The 19,443-nt window shown below is 42.2% G+C and overlaps 1 long non-coding RNA gene across 2 annotated transcripts in view; it reads right to left on the bottom strand.

Annotated features, from left to right (window-relative positions):
- LOC147916712 (uncharacterized) overlaps positions 1–19,443 on the bottom strand; it is a 108,255-nt gene that overhangs the window by 16,705 nt on the left and 72,107 nt on the right. Inside the window, exon 4 of one of the 2 annotated variants that reach the window (XR_015552749.1) lies at positions 7,476–8,043. The exons of the other annotated variant lie outside the window; for it this stretch is intronic. This is a non-coding gene — a long non-coding RNA (uncharacterized LOC147916712). Of the gene's footprint in view, positions 1–7,475; positions 8,044–19,443 lie in introns of those variants that run through there. 2 annotated transcript variants of the gene reach the window in all.

Genomic DNA, 19,443 nt, shown 5'->3' with positions numbered 1-19,443 from the left:
CTAGAAGCAGGTATATAGATAATTATAATGTAGAATGAGTACATGGGCACAGAGCGCTATGGAAGCACAAAGGAGGAACTTACTGATGCAGAGGTCCTTAGGAAGGCTGCATAGTGTGGGTGACATTTGGATAGTTTTGAATCAAAAGTAGAAGTTCTTCAGACAAGAGAGGTAAGAGAAAAGAAGGGTGGACATTGAGGCATTCCAGGCAGTTGGATTTGTGATTGATTTGCAGGTTTACACAAAGGCAGGTAGCCTAGAAGTGGCTAACACGTAAGATATAACAACAACAACAATAACAACCACAACTATCTTTTGGAATGACTTCTGAGCTCCACACCTTTTACCCAAGCTTATAACCTGCACAATGACCCTTCAAGGTAGGTAGCATTACCTAAAGATTACAGGTAAGAAAACTAAGGCTCAGAGAGGTGAAGTAACTTCCCTAAGATCACACAGGTGGTAAATAGGGAAATGAGGTTTTGTACTTAGGTCCTTCTGACTCTCAAGTCTGTGCTTTTACTTAATTACTACACTGCTTCTCATGAACTGGGAAATGTTAGGAGATGACTGAAAATGTAGGCAAGGGACAGAAGTTGGAATACCAAGGCCAGGAAGCTTGGATATTATTCTGTAGACTGTGGGAACCACTGAAGGATTTTTAAGCAGGTGTTTTAGAAAAGTCAGTCTGGGGGCAGTGTATAGAATGGATGGAACAAGCAAGAGACTAGAAACAGGAAGATCAGTTAAGGGAGTGTTATAAAAATCCAGGCAAGAGAAAATAAGGACCTCTGAAACTACGTATTTATTTGCTCACTCACCCATGTGTGGGGGCACAGATCATTGTTTTATTAAATAGAGACATACATTATCTCACATAGCAGAAAGTCCCAAGGTAGGGCAGGCCCCAAGCCAGGCTCTGGCCTCTTTCCTTCTCTCGCTCCAGTCTACAGTTATCCTAATGTGGGTTCCCCTTGTATGGCTACCAGTGGCCATTAGAGATCTACATGCTTCCTTGTTCACATCCTACCAGTGGAATCTCTTCCTACAAACAGGAACTCAGTCTTTCCTTCAGTCTGATTGGGTCAACTTGGGAAACATGAATGAATAACGTTTGCCAGTGGAACCACGCATTGATTGATTTAGATGAATCAGGATCCTCCTTTGGATCTGGTCAGGGTAAATCTCCTATTCCTTGTGCGGTAGAGGTAGGTACTTGAACCAAATTATAGCTTTGTTAGGAAAGAGGAAACAGCGAGCTGATGCCAAATGAACAATGAATAGCATCCACTAGTGTCACCAAGCTTTGGGCATCAATACTCTAAGGAAATCGATTTCCATATATATCTTTCCTAAAACTGATCTGCCTGAGGGCGTGCCCATGGTCAAGGCCTCAAACTAGCTCCTTTCTGACTCCCTTTCTCAATCACTCTTCTCCCACTTGACAAATGAAAGGCACACCTCTCACCTATTCCAAATATTACCACAGCACCTTGCCTCAGGAAAAAATTTTCTGGAGTGCCAAAAAAAGAAAGGAGTATTTAAAATATTGCATTTGGAGGGCCAGCCCAGTGGCGCAAGTGGTTAAGTGCACATGTTCTGCTGCGGCGGCCTGGGGTTCGCTGGTTCGGATCCCAGGCCCGCATAGACGCACTACTTGGCAAGCCATGCTGTGGCAGCGTCCCATATAAAGTGGAGGAAGATGGGCATGGATGTTAGCCCAGGGCTGGTCTTAGCAAAAAAAGAGGAGGATTGGCAGATGTTAGCACAGGGCTGATCTTCCTCACCAAAAAAATAAGTAAATAAAATATTGCATTTGGTATTGAGAAAGTGAATGACTATAACAACTAGGTAACAAATACTTTCGAATGTCAGGTGGTTTTCAATTTTTTGAAATTCAAAGACAAAATGGAGTTGTCACCTGATAGATCACTAAATATACTTTTCTTATGAAAGGTCACAGTGCCATTTTTGACATATGAATTAGAAAAAGTAAAATAGGAATATCACTATTGCTGAACCCTGTTTTATTCTAATAATATGTTATATTCCACCACAAATACATGAACTGATTGGGAAAAACAATAAAACTTCCATCTCATTAAGTGAGGCATTTCCAATAAAATATACTTTTTATGTTTAATAATCATAAAAGGGCAATATATTTATATTTTCATTAATTGTGTATTAACAATTCTCATAATAACTCATTTTAACACTTAGACATTTATGGCATCAAAATAAACATGTTTTCAACTTCAGTTCATATTTTTTATTTCAGAGAAGTATAAAGGGTGATCAAAAAAAGATTTCCAAGCATCAAAGTGGAGAAAGTTAAGTGGAAATAATAATTTCAAAGAGAAAATATGTAAAAATTTTAACCATAAAAAAGGAGTTCATTCATATATTTTAAATGAATGATTCTGAGTATAAAATTCATAATTGAGAGTCCATTGGATAAGGCTATTTTAAAGCTATAATAGTTTGATTTTTAAATGTTAATACTTAACATATGTTAGAAACTATATCTCTTGAAATAGATAAACTTATAACAAAAAATTTTAGATGTCAACTTAAAAATGTGAAGGAGGTATATAGCTTTTCCAAATTATTTTAGGAGATAACGATTGCAAAATTGTTGACCACTGGTTTAAAGGAGTCAACCAAGCTGGGTCAAGGAGCAGCCAGCTTGCCACAGTGCTGGGCAGATCACTCATATTGTTCCATTTTGGTTGTGCTGATTTTGAGGTTCCTATAAAACATCCAAGTCAAGACATCTTTTAAGCAATTGGAATTCGGCAGAGGAGTCTAGACTGGGGATATATTATTTGTGAGTCATACAAGTACAGAGGCTAGTCAAATCAAAGCCATACTTGTGATCATCAAGAGAGAATATAACAATAGAGAAGAGGACTAGAATCATATTTTGGGAAATAATAATGGCAAAGGAAATGCAAGAGAGATCAGAGAAGTAGGAAGCAAGTAGGAAGAACAAACACCAACAAAAAGCGTTAAGAAGGAAGCAGTGGGCAATAGTGCTGAAAGAGCTCCAATAAGATAAAAACTATCAAGTATCCATTGGATTTGGCAATTAGGGAGTCAACAGTGACCTTAGGGATGTTGGTTTCAGTGGAGTGGTAGTCATTGGGTCATCAGTAAACTGGCAAGGGAGGACATAATCTCCTGGTTCTTGAAATTAGTTGGAACCTATAGCCCGGTAAAAATTAAGAAAGTGGATATCTATTTTCATCCAGTCTATTTGCAGGGTAACATGCCAGCCATTCATGGGTGAATCAAAATGTTGAAAGCCTTAGTCTCTTCCTAGAAAGAGTTAATAACTCTGTTGGGAAGAAAATATCAACACAGAACAAAAAGTGAGATTAATTGAGGCAAAATGTGCTAATATTTTAAGAAATCATCTGAAAGAGACAAATGTTCTTGGTTGAAAAGTCTTCCCAGAAATGGAAAGACTTGGGGTGGGCTTCAAATGTTGTCTAGAAAGGATTCCAAAGACAGAGAGCAGGAAGAACAGTGACATGCCAAGGTATTAAATACGATGATGATCAGATAGCCCTGGCTGGGGTGGAGGTATAGGGGTGTGCAGTGGGAGATCAACTAAAAGCTAGACACTGGTAGCTGGAATATGAGTCAAGGAGTTTGGACAGGATTCTGTTGGCAATGAGAACCATTAAAAATTTTAAGCATTTGGATTGAGAGATGACCAAAAAAAAGGTGTTTTAGGAATATTAATCTGATGATGGCAAACAAGAAAGGTTGAAGCTGAGGATGAGTTTTTCTTCGTTTAATTATCTTTCCAAGTACGCTGCCCCTTTGAAGCCTAATGATCGTAATTCCAGCCTGTGGAAATAAAGTCCTGCGTTAGGGCAGTGACAAGCAGAGCAGAGGATAGAAAAGAAGGTAAAGGAGTTAGGAGAGAATTCCTAGGACTAAGACACTGGCTGGGAGCATCAAACAAGACAAAGAATAATTTGCAGCTCTGATTATGAATAAAAGAAATAAGACAGTCAGAGAGTGATTTTTCTCCTGGCTGGGAAGTAGTGACAAGAGTGCAGCTCTCTGACAGTCGAGCTTACTAAACAGGACTAATTTGGTTTTAGAAGTTTGGGGTTGAGAAGATCCGGGTTGAAACGAGCACTGAGAATTGACGGTCTAAAATAAAAAGAAGTTAGTGTTCCATATGTAAACATAGGAATTCATTGTCTTTAGCACTTACCATATATGAGGTATGCGTTAGGGTGTGAAAGTACAAGAGTTCATAATGAGCTCTTTGGTTGAGATGTGTTGGTTGAAGATGTACATAGTGAAAGAGATTGAAATGGATAAAGAACAGAGGATCATGGTAGAATCTTAGAGCTCAGTCCTGGCAACACACTAAAAGACAGACGGGGTCAGAGAAATAATGGGAAAATCAGAAGAGTAAGGCAACCCAAAAGCTAAATTAAACACAAAATTTCAAGAGGGTGGTGGAGGGGCCAGCCTGGTGGCGTAGTGGTTAAGTTTGCACGCTCTGCTTCGGTGGCCTGGGGTTCACAGGTTTGGATCCTGGACACGGACCTACACACCACTCATCAAGCCATGCTGTGGCAGTGTCCCACGTACAAAAGAGAGGAAGACTGGCATAGATGTTAGCTCAGTGACCGTCTTCCTCAAGTAAAAAGAGGAAGATTGGCGACAGATGTTAGCCCAGGGCCAATCTTCCTCACCAAAAAAAAAAAAGAAAGAAAAAAAAGATGGTCGTGGAATGCTGCAGAGGGAGCAAAAGAATTGAAGACAAAGGAAAAAGTCACTGGATTTAGTGATTAAAAAGTAATTGACAGGGCCAGTCCACTGGCGCAAGCGGTTAAGTGCACGCGCTCCGCTGCAGCGGCCTGGGGTTCGCTGGTGCAGATCCCGGGCGTGCACCGATGCACCGCTTGGCAAGCCATGCTGTGGCGGCATCCCATATAAAGTGGAGGAAGATGGGCATGGATGTTAGCCCAGGGCCAGTCTTCCTCAGCAAAAAGAGGAGGATTGGCAGATGTTAGCTCGGGGCCAATCTTCCTCACACAAAAAAATAATAATAAAAAAAAAGTAATTGACAACCTTTAATAATGAAATTTAAGTCAGCTACAGAGGGTTAAGAAACAAGTGGGTGGTGAAAAAGTGGGGGATATTGATATGCGCTGCTCACTCAGAGAGGCTCCCTGATGACTTTTCTAGCCCAAGGAGTCCTTTTGCTACGTTGTGTTATGGTTGGTATGTGAACGGCAGTAGGGAGATATTGCACATTTGTCAGCCATGAATTTAATGTCTTTAAAAATGAGAAGTGCTTTGCAAGTCATAGTCATATTACAGTTATGGACTCAGTAATAGTGTGAGTTTTCCCATAGTAATAGTACTTATCTCACCACTTAAGGCAAAAAGGATACTTTCCAGGTCAGATACACTTTCTAATCATTAGTTAAGCAAGTCTCCTTTCTGTGTGTGCACCTTCTTAAATGATCTGATTAAGCTTTTATCTTTCCCCTAGAGAGCTAATCAAATATGTGGTAAAACCACTTAGAACCACATTATAGGGCCGGCCCCGTGGCTTAGTGGTTAAGTGCGCACGCTCTGCTGCTGGCGGCCCGGGTTCGGATCCCGGGCGCGCACCGACACACCGCTTCTCCGGCCACGCTGAGCCCGTGTCCCACATACAGCAACTAGAAGGATGTGCAACTACGACATACAACTATCTACTGGGGCTTTGGGGGGAAAATAAATAAATAAATAAAACCTTAAAAAAAAAAGAACCACATTATAAATTTCCTTTCTTCCTTACTTCTCTCTCCTTGGCTATAAACATTTGGTACCCACCCAAAACCAAAACAAAACAAAAAGAACAAAAAACACATTTCACGATCAAGAACAAGGATTCTATTTTCACCATGAAACCATTAGCCCTATACTCAGAGCATCTACCACGTGGGGTAAGCCTGATACCCCATATTCTGGTGGCAGAGTATGCCTTCCTGATGCTCACAGTCTGAGGGTGGTGGTGGGGCCCCAGAACAAGGGCATGTTCTTATGAAATGATAATGATGAGAACCTGATGTGGTTCCTCCTATCCTCCTTGTATTTGAGGACTTGAATTTGAGTTGAGAAGCACACACTCTCATGCTTGGAGGACTTCAGGTTATAGCTAGTCCAACTACCTGTCCAATATCTGTATCCTTTCCACAACATTTCTGCTAAGGTGATGAGGAACTTACTACCTCCTGATGACAACTCAGACTCTTAGTAAGTTCTTCCTCACAAGGAGCCAAAATATGTCTCCCTGTGTTGTTATTGTCCTAGTTCTACCAATTTAGGCCAGTCAGAGCAAATGCAGTCCCTCCAAACCCTTCAAACATTTGAAGGTAAGTTTGTTCCTCAAGCCCTTGAGTCTTCTCTTTTCCTTCAGTTTCTATTCATGAGTTTGCCTTTCAGCCCTGCTTTAGCTGCTCTCTATGAATGCACTTAGATTTTGTCCTCCTGAAGTATCACCCCAATACAGAATACATCCTGACTCCTGGGCTGTCCTGAAAAGGACGTGGAAGGGGGAGGACATCTCCCACATTCGAGATTCAACAACTCTGTACCACTCCAGAGAGCATCCATCAATACACGTTATATTTGTGCTTTCCATGTCATTCCTGGCTCACAAGTCTTCAATGTCTTTGTTACTGAATCACATCTAGGTTTCCCTGCTTTTTCTCCTTTTTTCATACTGGATTCATTCAACTTTATTTTGCATTCCACTCTAACAGACACTCATCACTTGGGTCAATCTGGTTTTATCAACATATCTCAAACATATCACCCCTATTCATCTCCAACTCTGTGTGTGCTCTCCTTGTCCATCTAAATTCCCTCTATCTTTAGGAACCCTACCATGTTATTCCAGCCTGTGTGTATCTCCTCCTTTCCTGAATGTTTTTAGGAAAGCTGGCAGAGCAGGACCCACCTTATAGCCCATGAGTACAAAACATCTCAGGCATTTGTCTTGTATTATTCACTATAAACTATATGTATACATATTACACTCCCAGGAAAATATCAACTACATTTTAAAATTCACTTTGTTTTGTTCACTGATTGTTATGGACTGAATGTTGTGTCCTCCCAAAATTCGTATATTTAAATCCTAACCCACAATGTGATGGTATTAGGAAGCGGGGTCTTTGGGAGGTGATTAGGTCATGAGGGTAAAGCCCTCATGAATGGGACTAGTGCCCTTGTATAAGACACCCAGAGAGCTCTCTAGCTCTCTTTCAACCATGTGAGATACAATGAGAAGAGGCAGTCTGCAAGCCGGTCCTCACCAGAACCGGACTGTGCTGGCACGCTGATCTTGGACTTCAGCCTCCGGAACTTTGAGAAATAAATGTTCGTTTTTAAGCCACCCAGTCTGTGGTACTTTGTTATGGTAGCCTGAGCTAACTAAAACACTGGTGTATTGCCAGCACCTGGAGCTGTGACTGACACATAATAGGCACTCAATAAATACTTGTTGGATGAATAAAAGAATACACGAAAAAGGCTTAAGAAATGCATGTTGATTGATTGATTGATTGACCTGGATTGGACAGATGATTAACCAGGACAGAGATTAAATAGCAGCGGACAAGCTATCATTCTTAAAAATCAAACAGTACTCCACATTCTTGGGTCTGATCCAGATTTGCAGGAGGAGGAAAAAGAGGTGGAGGAAGAGGTGGGCTGTCAGCAGAGAAAGTCTCCATGTCCTTAGGGGAATAAGAGTATGTGGGGAGCTCTGACTCATCAGAGCTGATTTCCTCATCAGGAAATCATCAGCAATGCTCCAACACTCCCTAAAAACAGCAGCCCCCGGATGAAGCTTTGAGGCAGTTTTGGATCTTCTCTTGTCTTTCCCCCTTTGATATGAGGGAGCTCATTTTGCAGAATGACTTGTTCAGCCTCCCATGTGCTGTGGTTATTTAATATTCAGGATATGTCAGGGTGCATCCTACTGTATCAGTCACCTTCGTATTCACGTTTCTTCTGAGCCCAGGAAACAACAGGAGGCAAGAAAAATGGAAGAAGAAAAAAATGGTTTCAAAGAGTGGCATAAACTCTGATGTCCTACCTAACTCATTCTCTCCACTCACCTCCCCACTCCCCCAATCTCAGTCCTCCTGTTCTATCTATTTAGTTTATGGCTCTACCACGTCGTCTCAGCCCTAAATGCTATATTCTATTTCTTTCACATTCTCATTTCTAACAGCCAGGTAGCCACCAAATCCTGTCAGTCCTACTCTGAAATGTCTCTCAAATCTGACCTCTCCTCAGTCCTACTGCTTCTACCCTTTCTCAAGCTCTTATCCTCTCTCACTCAAATCATTGCAATAACTTTCTATTTTTCTTCTGCCTCAAGTCTCTCCTCTTCTCCAGAGCATTCTTCACATTGCCACCAGTAAAATCACAAATGACAGATCCAATCATGCCATTCTCTGTTTGAAATATTCAATGATTCCCTACTGCTAACAGCATAAAATCTAAAACTCTTGATCTAGCATTCAAAGTCTTTCTTATCAAATTATAACTCACCTTTTCTCTGCCCGTCCATACAAGATATCTATTCTGTTTCATTCTTGAACTTTCTCCACCTTAAGATTTCTCCAGCCAATATTTTACTTATCATTCCAAAACTAACTCAGACTTCACCTGCCCTGGAACTCCTCTGTTGTAATGAGTGAAAAACTAGGAGCATTCAGAAATCACTGTTAAAGGAGCAGCAAGCAAAATTCAAATAAATCTTGGAGGCAAAAAGTGGATTTGAGGAGTAAAGTCAAGCTCAATTACTGTGTGATCATGATCAAGTGTTAAAAGCCAGACCTGGGGATATAGAGAAAATCCAAAGGATATACCAAGTTCAATTCCTAGTCAGTAGATCTCAGAGATGAGACCTAGCATTTGTTGAAGGCCAATAAGATATAGGTTCTACATTAAGCATGTGTACATATATTATCTTGATTAATCTTTACAACAACTCTGTGAGGTTAAGTGTTATTGTCATCATTTTATTAGATGAGGAAATTCAGGCTCAGAGCGCTCTCACAGGTTCAGTGTCATATAATAAGCCATTAGCATAACTAGAATACAAACTCATGTCTGTTTGACTCTAAACTTAGTGCTCTCCCTGCCTACTAGAGTACCCACAGTAAACTGGAGCAAATCTCAGAGCCAGAGTACCACGCAGGTACAGGGTCAGGAACCAGCAAAGGAAAGCAGGAGAAGAGGAAATAATGGAGCTTCTCAACCCGTGGTGAAAGTACAGCCTCATCTTCAGCCAAGGGTGTGATGCTGAGAATTTTCTTTTAAGGGGCTGTCTTACGAACAGTCTTTGGGATTTGATTATCTCGCCTGATTCCCACATCTGCCCCTCCCACCCACCCTCCACCCAAATTAGCATCATGCTCTCCTCTGAGCTCCTAGATTGCTGACACATAATATACCTTACATATAAGGCATAATAATAATAAGCACCCCAAAATTTAGTGACTAAACAAGAGCAACCATTTTTTGGCTCATGATTCTGTAATTTGGGCAGGTCTCAGCAGGGATAACTTGTTTCTGCTGCCCATGGTGTTGCCTGGGACAGCTTGACTGGGACTAGAGGATCTAAAACAGTTTCATTCACGTCTCACATCCAGCTGGAGAGGCTGGAATGACTTGGGGCGGGCTGGGTCACTCTCAAGGAGAATGGTTGGACTTCTTTATATGGTGGCTGGCTTCAAAGAGAGAAAAAGACAGAAGTTTCCAGACATCTGAAGGCTTAGACCCAGAAATCACCCAATGTCACTTCTGCCACTATCTATTGGTCAAAGCAAGTCACAAAACCAGACTAGTGTCCCAGGGAGAGAAAAAAAAAATTCCACTTTCTGATAGAAGGGGTATCAAAGTCACATTGCAAAGGTCATGTGAGATGGGAGGGATTTTTCTGGTTTTCTTTGGAAACAACCTACCACAGTGGTTTTTATATCCATCTGTTTTCTTCAAGAGATTATCTCCCTGAGGTCAAATCCCTGTTTGTATTCATTTTATGCCCCTCATAGTGCCTAGCATAATAGCTAAGGCATGGAAAATGTGCCACCAGATTGAAAACCTATTGAAAATAGCTGAGTTCACAGTTTCCCCTGACACTCTCATTTATACTGTTGCCTCTACTCAGCAGCAAGGGCATGGGCTTTGGTGTCAGGCTTACCTAGACTGGCAGCCTGGTTCTGCCACACACAAATCCAGTGAACCTGAGCAAGAAACTTAACTTTTCTGTAAATATTTGTACATTGTAAACTGTACAAATTTCACATTTCATTGTGAAATGAGGATGAAAATTTGTATCTCAGAATTGTGAAGATTAAAGAAAATAACGTGTGCAAAGAGATTAACCCAGTGCGAGGAATCTAGTAAATGTTCAAAATATGATAATTATCTTTTTAATTTCCCTTCTCTACCCCTCCTACTCCCCAAAAATCTCCACCAGTCCAGGTGCTATGCTTCCCTCAAAACCATCTCTTCCTTGGGGGACTCTCTGATCATCCAACTGGAAATGAACTTTCCATCCCTCAAGTAAGAATATTACTTTGGTTTTGTCCCTCACGTTCTTTTTTTTTTTTTTTTTAAAGATTTTATTTATTCAGTTTTTCCCCCCAAAGCCCCAGTAGATAGTTGTATGTCATAGGTTCACATCCTTCTAGTTGCTGTACGTGGGACTCGGCCTCGCGTTGGACGGAGAAGTGGTGCCTCGGGGCGCGCCCGGGATCCGAACCCGGGCCGCCAGCATCAGAGCGCGCGCACTTAACCGCTAAGCCACGGAGCCGGCCCAATCCCTCACGTTCTTAATATGATACATCATAGAATGCCCGAGCTGGTAGGAAATTAAATCGTCTAGTCTCATACCCTTCAATGATAAATGTGGAGAAATTCAGATGGGTGAAGCAACTTGACCAAGGATTCATAGCTGGAGTTGGACCCCAAGATTTCCCTCACCTTGCACTTATGCCGTGTTTTATACCCAACCAGCTTACCACACGTGCACTAAGCCAAAGTTCCAATATGAAGGGGGGATGACGGAGGAGGAGCAAAGCAGAAGGCTATGGTGTCAAATTCTCTGAAGGAACCTTGAGTCAGAGGACACTAGCTGTCAGAGTGGGCAGGCTTGAGTTCACAGGCAGAATGTGGCCAGCACATATATTTTGCTTGGTTCACACAGTGTTTAAAAAAAAATTGAAGAAGTTGCCACTTAAAAGAATTTTTATATTAAAATCCAGATTATCAGCTTCTCTTGAACACAACTGGGCCATCTAACCACACTGGGCCTAGCACTGGAGCCTGACAACAGTGTGCTGGAGCCACATGGCTGCTGCCCTGTTAAATGTGGCTATGGCCTCCAGAGTCCATGGTTTGGGGAAAGCTCAGCCTGCCTAGCCAATGCAGGTATGTGAGTGTGTGTGACTCCTGCCTTAGATGAAGGCATTGGAAAATCACACAAACATCTTCGTTTGCATGGCAGTTATTTGCCTGCATGTTCCATCTCCCTACAAATTATAAGCTTCTTAAGAGCATTTATCATGTCTTAGAAAACTTTGATAGAAATAATAATATTTGTTTAGCCTTGTATACCTCCCAAATAGCATTTATGTATGTGATCACATATAGTACTCAGTAACTTAGTGATGTAGGTCTTATTAGATTCACATGCTTTCTTTTACATTTTTCTATCAGATGAGAAAACTATCAGGGAGGTTGATTCAACAAAGATCAGCCAGCCCTTAAATGTGGAGCTGGGTGTGGAGCACATCCAGTGTTTTGGGCTGTCTAGTATCCATTTTCCTTTCTTCTAAATATAACAACTTAATTTTCCTTTGGAAACTAACCCTTTCCTTCATAGCCCTCCGGGATGGCTCAAGCTGACCCCATGGGAATGCGACTCAGGCCTGTCCAATAATAGTTCTGATTACCCCTAATCTCAGTGATTGATTTAGATGTGAACACGTGACCCAAGCTGGGTCAATCAGAGCTAATCAGTATCAGTCCTATGACGTTTGCTGGAAATCTTTCTTCTTGAGTTAAATTGATCACTCCCAGAATAGACCAGCCTTCCCTTTCTTCAGACTTCCACAAGCAAGTGATGTGAGAGTCCTAGGAGCTCCCCAGCTCTGCAAAAGACCACCCTATCCCCGGCTTCCAAAACACCACTGACAGGAGTAAAACGGGCTCTGAATTCTGCCTACTCCTAGAAAAATCCTCTGGCCTCTCACCTCCCTCCCTTCCAACACTCACTGACCCACCACCACTGTCTGCCTTGAGACCACCAAGACTTATCTCAATATACTCATTTTCTGTTCACGTCAGTCTCCAAAAAAGTGCAGGAGTCCCAGGTCATCCCTCATTCCCAGGACGCTAATCCTCATACTGCTTTATGGGCAACAAGGCACGCACCCGCACACACACCACCCTCACAGTCCTTAGCCCCTTTTCCTGCTGTTTTTATTTTCCATAGAATTTGCATTCTGAACATCTACAGTTACTTATGTCTTTTTTCACCCAACTTTGTTGAGATATAATTGACATATAACATGTGTAAGTTTATGGTGTACATGTTTATTTGATACACTTCTATACTGCAAAATGATTACACCACAGCATTAGCTAATACCCGCATCATGTTGAATAATTACCATTTCTTTTTTGTGGTGAGAACTTTTAAGATCTACTCTCTTAGCAACATAACCTATTTCTTTTAGGTCTCTCTCTCCCCACTAGAATGCAAGCCTTACGAGGGAAGGGACCTTTCCTGTTTGACTCATTGCCATTTATCCCCAGCACTTAGAACAGTGTCTGGGACAAAGGAGGAGTTCAATAAGTATTGAGTTAATGTAGGAATGCTACCCATAATGTCTTGATAGAGATAAGCCTGCCTGAGAAAGAAAAGAATAGAGAAGAAAGCAGATGCATAAGGAGGGAAGAAAAGCATTCCTGCTACGTTTTTAAAAACTTTGTGTTTTAGTTGGATTTGGCTGTCATAACAAAATACTATAGACTGGGTGGCTTAAACAACAGGAATTTATTTTCTTACAGTTCTAGAGGCTGGAAGTCCAAGATCAGAGTGCCAACATGGTTGAGCTCTGATGAGGGCTCTCTTCCTGGCTTGCAGACAGCCGCCTTCTCTCTGTATCCTCACATGGCCTTTCCTCCATGTGTGGACATGTTAATGTGAAGGGAGCGCTCTCTCTTCCTCTTATAAAGCCACCAATCCTATCAGGTTAGGACTCCACCCTTACGACCTCATTTAACCTTAATTACCTGCTAAAAGCCCTATTTCCAAATACAGTCACGCTGGGCATTAGGACTTCACCATATGAGTTTGTGGGGGGACATAGTCCAATCCATCGCACCTTGACCCCAGATGTGCCTTAAACTTTTCAGTTACATGAAGCAATAAAGTCTTCATTTATTTTTTACCTTAAGCCAGATTGAGTTTGGTTTCTGAAGTTACATTTAAAAGAATCCTAACTGCTCAACAACAAAAAAACAAATGGCCCAATTGAAAAATGGGCAAAGGACTTGAAAAGACATTGCTCCAAAGAAGATATACAAATGGCCAATAATCACATGAGAAGATGCTCAACATCGCTAGTCATCAGGGAAATGCAAATCGAAATGGTATCACAATGAGATACCATTTCACACCCATTAGGATGGTCATTATAAAAAAAAAACAAAAACAGAAAATAACACTTTCGATGAGGATGTAGAGAAATGAGAACTCTTGTGCACTGCTGGTGGGAATGTAAAATGGTGTAGCTGGGCCAGCCTGGTGGCGCAGCGGTTAAGTGCGCGCACTCCGCTTCAGCGGCCTGACAGTTCGCAGGTTCGGATTCCGGGTTCGCACCAACGCACTGCTTGTCAAGCCACGCTGTGGCGGCGTCGCATATAGAGTAGAGGCAGATGGACACAGATGTCAGCCCAGGGCCAATCTTCTTCGGCAAAAAGGGGAGGATTGGCATCGGATGTTAGCTCAGGGCTGATCTTCCTCACAAAAATAAAATAAAAATGGTGCAGCTGCTATGGAAAACAGTATAATGATTCCTCAAAAAATTAAACATAGAATTACCATATGATCCAGCAGTTTCACTACCCAAAAGAAATGAAAGCAAGGCCTCAAATAGATATGTGGACACCAATGCTCATAGCAGTATTATTCACAATAGCCAAAATGTGGAAGCAATCCAAGTGTCCATTAACAGAAGAATGGATAAATAAAATGAGGTACATACGTATGATAAAATACTATTCAGCCTTAAAAAAGAAGGAAATTCTGACACATTCTACAACATGGGTGAGTCATGAGGATATCATACCAATGATATAAGCCAGTAGCAAAATGACAAACATTGCATGATTCCCCCTATATGAGGTAAGAATAACAAAATTCATAGAGACAGAAAGTTGAATGGTGGTTGCCATGGGCTAGGGGGAAGGGGAGATGGGGAAGTGGTGTTTCATGGGTACAGAGTTACAATTTGGGAAGATGAAAAAATTCTGGAGATGGATGGTGATGATGTGGAGGTATTAAATGCCACTGAACCACACACTTAAGAAAAGGTTAAAAAGGTAAATTTTATGTTATGTATATTTTACCATAATAAAAGAAAGAAACCTAACCAATACACTGGATCTCAAGCCCAAATCTTTAGACTCCAAATATGTTTTCAACCTACCTCCCTGTGCCTCCTTCCATCACGTATGCTATCTAACTCAAATGCTCTGCACATCATTTGTGCTCAATAAAAATCAGGAAGATAATTGAACTAATACATAATTGAATGAATGCATTAATATTTATTTCCAATTAACATGAGGGCTCCTCATCTCCTGGCAAAAAGCAAATGTTCTATTTGGTGGTCTGGAAAGTATGAAAGTTCAACTCAATCTCTTACTTCCTGGGGGCTCCATCCCCATCCATTCAGTTCACACTTATAATGGGAAGTTGACACTTACATGTTCACGTTCAGCACATGAGAGTGGGTTTGCCTATTTATGTGTATTTCAAGTGTGACCTTTGAGTAGAAGCACCTTGAAAGCAGAGACACTTCTCTCTGTATCATCCATAGTAGCCAGTTTAGAGAGCTTATACACCCAGCTGCTACCCCAGAGCCCCGTGGTAGACATGGCAGCTGGGCAAAAGTAGAAAAGACGTTGAGACAAGCCCTAAACTTTAATTCACTCCCTCCCCAAGCCCTGGTGATTTCTACATTCTAGACATCTAGATGTCATCTTCATTGTCACCACCTTGATTAAAGCTATCATCATCTGTCCTCTGACTACTTGCAGGAGCCTCCTAATTGGTCTCCTTTTTCTCTCTTGAATCTTCCCCCACATCCTAGTCCACTCCCCACAGAGCAAACAGGCTATTTTCCAGACTATCAATCTGATTACATTCCACCCTGGCTTAAAACCTTGAATGACTTCCCACCGTGGAAAGTTAAAGATCAAACCTCCTGACTTGGCCTACTTGGCCTTCGTATGTTCTGGCACCTGTATAAACGTTCAAGCCTCATATGGAACCACCTCCTGCATCTTCTCTGGGCTCCAGCCAAATGCTCAAGGTCTTTGTTCCTGAAATGCATAAGTTTTCCCACCACAAAATCTTTGTGTACCCCGGAAGCCCTCCCCACCACCACTCCCTCTGCCTGTTCAATTCTTATTTCTCCTTCAGCTCTCAACGCAATCATCTTTTTCTCAGTTAAATCTTCCCTGATCTCTTCCCACATCCCACCCAGGCTAGGTCAGTTGCCTTTGTAATAAGCTGTCACGGATCAGTGTTCCTCTCATTCATGGCACTACCCTCAGTTAGTAATTAGACATTCCTTCACAGCACTATTTGATCAATGACCATCTCCTGCACTGGGCAGATTCTAAGAGCCATAAGTATAAAGGCTGTGTTTACTTTTGCCCATCATTAAATTACCATGTTTAGCACAATGACTGGTGTATAATAGTTGCTCAATAAACACGTGTGGAAAGAAAGAAGGGAAGGAGGGAAAGAAGCAAAACAATAGGGTCCCATCTGGAATTTTAGGAAACCATACAGCAACATAAGTTGCAAAGCACCAGTACCAGTTTGACACAATAGCTGAAACTCAGCAGACAGATTTCCAAGTTTCATCTTGGTTTTGTGGGCTTGGTCAAATCGCCAAAATTCTCTAAATTTAGTTTCTCCCATTTATTTCATCAGACAGATGTGGAATTCCTATTAATTAAAAGGCATGTATTAGAGGAATGCTTCTCAACTGGGAGAGATGCCTTCCCTAGAGGGATATACCAGAATTTCAAGGGGGAGTCTCACTCAGAGTGCAAATAAACCCACAACCAATGAGATGGGCACATGTTGTGTGTGCGAGTGAGTGAGCAGGCAGAGAGTGATACAGAGATGAAAAAGACAGTTCATGACACCAAAAAACTTACTCTCAAAAGTGCAAAAGACATGGGGCTACAACTATACTATGAGGCAATTTGCTAGAATAGAGACAAAATGTGCCTGCAGAGCACGGAGAAGGAGTGATTAATTTCAATGTGGGAAGGAGGGGAGAGGGTTTGTTGGTAACTTTGGGGCTGGGCCCGGAAGGGTAGATAGGACCTCATGGATAGCCACAAGGGACAACCACCTGGACCTCTTTCCAAGAAAGATGGTGAGGGCTAACTAGTTAATGGGCAGGAGGCTCCCTGAAGCCTTTCGCCAGAGGCTTTGTGAGGATCAAGTACTGTCTTTTGACAGCAGATAATTCTAATATATTCAGCTACACAACAACTGTGCTCAGCTGACCAATGATATTATTCTTGTGAATTAAATTTAATGTATCTAAGCTTTTTCCTTCACTATCCAAGAAGGTCTTGATTTACCAGCATAATTATATTATGAGAGAAATTATTCCAATAGGGGATTAGCTTGGGAAGGGTTGACTCATATCTGGTGATTTCTGCCTTATTTCTGTTCTTTCTGGGGAGCCAAATTCTCTGTGACTTGATCAATTCGATTTGACCCCTTGAGAAACACATAAACAAGGGCAGGTCTTCCCAGAACAAGATATGGGGAAACAGAAAACAGAGACAGTACTAGACAAAACTGTGACATCAACCACACATGTACGGGAATGCCTGGTCTCCCTGACTGAAGGAGAGCACGCTACTAATGATGGTTATTTCTTACTGGGTTATGGGCATCATTATAAATGCTTTGTATCTATTGAGTCATTGAATCCTCACCACAACCTGAGACAGGCAGAGTCATTGCCACCCACATTTTATAGACGAGAGAGCTGAAGCACAGAGGGGCTAAGTAACTTGTCCAAGGTCACATAGTGGTGAGATTTGGACTCACGGTCCATGCTCCTAACCACTATATTAGACTGCCTCTCATCCATCGAGTTGAAAGCAAGGACATTGGAGTCAGGCAAACCTGGCTTTAACAAGAGATTTTCCACTTTCTAACTGTGTGATCTCGGGCCTATTAGCTAACTTTTCGGGGGCATTTGCACTGTAGTAAGTCCTAAAGCCTCCAACTTGGGAAACAACTCTCAGTTGGAGGAATTTGCTTTCCCAACCTGCTGGTCCGCTGCCCCTCCACGTCCTCAGCCCTCACTCCCAGCTGGGCCACCGCTTCATCTCCCGCATGCTCAGCTCCCCTCTTCTTGCTTGACCAGTTCTGAGTAAGGAGGTCCTGAAATAGGCTGAGCTGTACCAAATGGAGGCTAAATCTTAGCATACTCAGCCCTTTGGTCTAACGTAGGCTCCAGAGCACTGATGTCAGCCCCTGAGCTTCCGTGTGACTGTAGCCATTTTCCCCCTTGGTGGTTCCTCTGTCCTGATAATGGAGCACCAGGCCTTGCCTTCTTTATCCAGATTCTCCCATGCACTCTGACTTACATTACCAGGCTTCTGCTCTGACACATCCTTCCAAGTTCCACTTCTAGAAACCTTTCTAATGCCTAGACCTGGTGTATGAGTTGAGCCCTGCCTTGCCCTTACCAGTTCCTTTCCCCAGTTCAAAAGAGGGGTATTGCTCCCTAGATGACCCTCAGAGTGGGGCCTCTGCCACCTTGGACAGCCTCTTGCTTAACTGCTTCCCTGACCACTTGCCACACCTGCATTCCCAAAACTGCTCTATCCACAGGCAGATAAGCCTAGTACGTCTTTTTTTTTTTTTCTGAGATATAATTCACATAACAAAATTTACCATTTTAGTCATTTAAAATGTATAGTTCGGTGGTTTTCAGTATATTCACAAGGTTGTGCAACCATCACCACTACCTACTTCCAGAATATTTTAATCTCCCCATAAAGAAACTCCAGAGGACATCAAACCTGAAAAGAAAACCTGAAGGTGATAAGAGACAGGGCTTCATGTGACACAGCAGGATATGTAGAGATTCATAAGTGAGAAGTGGAGGAACTGCAGAGGATGGTGGCGGGGTTCAGGACACACCACCCCTAAATACAGTGACTTGGCATCTTGAATATCTCAAGCTGAAAGAATTTGAGAAATGGCAGGTGCAGCAAGGATTTTCTGACCTTTCTCTGGAGCAGGTCATAAGACCCTCATGTGAGAGGTGCCTCCCTATACTCGGAGGAAAGGAGCACCCTTATCTCTGAAGACAGAGGGCCACCAAGAAGAATCTGATGAACAGGTGTTGCTGTTTCTCCTAGTTTACTACTCTTTGCTCACATCCTTTTTTGTATTATCACATTTTTCCATGACTCTCCAATCTTCATCAAATCTAGCATAAATACTCAGGTTTAACTGCAAAAGGAAAAAGAAACTCCATACTCATTACCAGTCATTCTCCATTTGCCCTCCCTCCAACCCCTGGCGTCCACTAGTCCACTTTATGTCACTATGGATTTGCCTATTCTAGACATTTCATATAAATGTAATCATACAATATTTGTCCTTTTTTTTTTTTTTTTTTGTGAGGAGATCAGCCCTGTGCTAACATCCGCCAATCCTCCTCTTTTTTTGCCGAGGAAGACGGCCCTGGGCTAACATCCGTGCCCATCCTCCTCCACTTTATATGGGTCGCCGCCACAGCATGGCTCGCCAAAGCAGTGCGTCAGTGCGCGCCCGGGATCCGAACCAGCGAACCCTGGGCCGCCGCAGCGGAGCGCGCGCACCCAACCGCTTGCGCCACCGGGCCAGCCCCAATATTTGTCCTTTTTTTGTCTGACATCTTTCACTTAGTAAAATGTTTTGAAAGCTTGTCCACGTTGTGACATGAATCAGTACTTCATTCCTTTTTATGGCTGAATAACATCCCATCATGTGGTTAAACCACATTTTGTTCACCCATTCATCAGTTGATGGATATTTGGGCTGTTTCTACCTTTTGGCTGTTATGAATA

This window comes from Ceratotherium simum, chromosome 7 (assembly GCF_057802395.1).
Source record: "Ceratotherium simum simum isolate JZ-2026a chromosome 7, ASM5780239v1, whole genome shotgun sequence".
In the NCBI taxonomy this organism is placed as follows: Eukaryota; Metazoa; Chordata; class Mammalia; order Perissodactyla; family Rhinocerotidae; genus Ceratotherium; species Ceratotherium simum.
The sequence above is the reverse complement of the archived record's forward strand: the minus strand, read 5'-3'. Positions and strand labels throughout refer to the sequence as shown.